Raw genomic sequence first — 2,148 nt, 5'->3', positions numbered from 1 at the left:
CAAGGCACCGAACCCCTAAGTGCTCCCCGGGTGCCGCAGCATAAATGGCTGCCCACTGCTCCGGGTGTGTGTTCACGGTGTGTGTGCACTAAGGATGGGTTAAATGCAGAGCACTAATTCCTAGTATGGGTCACCATACTTGGCCACATGTCAGGTCACATCACATTTTCACATTTTTAAATGAAAGCATGGTAGAAGTTCATCTTTTTGCAGGACAATGATCCCACCCATAAAGATTAAATTAACATTTGACTAGCAACAGAACAACGAGGAAAATGGCCTACAATGGCTGTGTCAAAGATCTGACCTCAATCCAATAGGCCTAGAGGATCTAGGCACTATAATATAACATAATTGTGGTTCTCAAGAATCAGTTGACTAACCTGCAGGAAACCTAAAATAAATAATAAATAGCATACCTCTTGCAATTCTCATGCTATTGCAGCAAAAAGTGGCTTAAACACTTTTTACAGATATATTCTAATATAGCCACATATGTATTTTCTAATATAACATGTATAATCCAATAATATTACATAAGGTTTTTTTTTTTAAATGAAACAAATCTTGGCTTGGATACGGATGCTGATATATTAGAGGCAACGGTAACATGCCGTAACCTCAGCACCGATGAAGCACTTCCATCTAGTGGTGAAAAGCATGTAATACACTTGAACTATACTAGACCAGTGGTTTCCAACCACATTCCTGGAGCCCCACCAACACTGCACATTTTGCATGTCTCCTTAATCGCACAGCTGATTCAGGTCATCAGCTCCTTAGTAGAGACTCCAAGACCTGAAATAAGTGTGTCAGACTAAGGAGACATGCAAAATGTGCAGTATTGTGTAATATATAGTGCAGATGCAAAAGCCTCTAAGTGCCTTCTGAAATTTTCTTCGAAAATGAGCGTTTTTTTTTTAAATCAGCTCCTATGTTTATGTTCAGTTATTTCACTTTAACGGCAAAGAAAAGAACCTATTCATTGCCATTAACCCTCTGTGGTACGGAGTTTCCATATGGCAACAATTAATTTCTACTTATTTTCTTGTTATTCTGAAAAAAATACAATATATTGCAATATGGTAATTAAAAGACGCGGCCTTAAGTATAGTCAATGATGTTTTGTTTTTAAGTCAAATGACATTTGAATGTTCATCCAAAACACTTTTTCCCACTGTCACCCTCACATGGAGGACACCTGTTGAAGTGCTCCAGAAATTGATCTGTTAACCTAATTTCTGAGCATCTCTTCTTAAGGGGAATTTTTTTGCATCATCTTTCGTTAGTAAATTACATATTGTTATTCACAAATCACTTTGTCTAACATACACTGTAAAAAATGAAATTAACGGTAAAAGACTAGAAATGCTACAGTAAAAACCTGTTAAATGGCTAACGGTAAATTCCCCTACTATATACGGTGAAAAACAGTATTGGACATTACATGTAATTTTACGGTAGTATACCGTTTTTGAAAGTGAAAAAGACTACAATTTACAGTGAATAACCGTAAATTGACATTCCCAGAATTCCCTGCGTTGCATTTCAAATTTGATGTTTTGTTTTCTTTTGTTGAAATACTTCAGTACTTCAATAGGTTGGTATATTAACATTATATCATTATATCAGATAATGAAATTACGGTATTTAACTGTAAATTTAAGTTAAAACTTAAGTTAAATTAAAATGTCGCTACCGTATTTTTTATGGTAAAATTCCGGCAACCACAGCTGCTGTTTTTTGGCCGTAAATTTTACGGATTTTTTTTTACAGTGTAGTTTTTACTGTAAATTGAGAAAATATCAATATTACCATATGGCAACACTGTACCACTACGGCAAAATAGACATGTTGCCATATGTCAACGCTGTACCACAGTGGGTTTGAAGTAATGTATTTCCCCATTGGGATTTTGTATAGATAGTAACATCAATAATATGATTGCAGTTATTTCTTTATTTGAAGTGTTTATTGTAGTATAGTTGTATTGATGTATGAATAAGAAAAATTACTTATTCTTTTCAGAAAATGAATACAGCAATATTTCACGGAAAGAGCAATAGGAAGAGTGCAGAGTTCCATGTGATGACAATGAGGATGAGTTAGCCTTCAGTGACTAACAATGAGTGAATAGGTGTGTGTGTG

This window comes from Sinocyclocheilus anshuiensis, unplaced genomic scaffold (assembly GCF_001515605.1).
Source record: "Sinocyclocheilus anshuiensis isolate Anshui unplaced genomic scaffold, SAMN03320099.WGS_v1.1 scaffold4653, whole genome shotgun sequence".
NCBI classification, from domain to species: domain Eukaryota; kingdom Metazoa; phylum Chordata; class Actinopteri; order Cypriniformes; family Cyprinidae; genus Sinocyclocheilus; species Sinocyclocheilus anshuiensis.
This window is presented reverse-complemented; position numbering follows the sequence as displayed.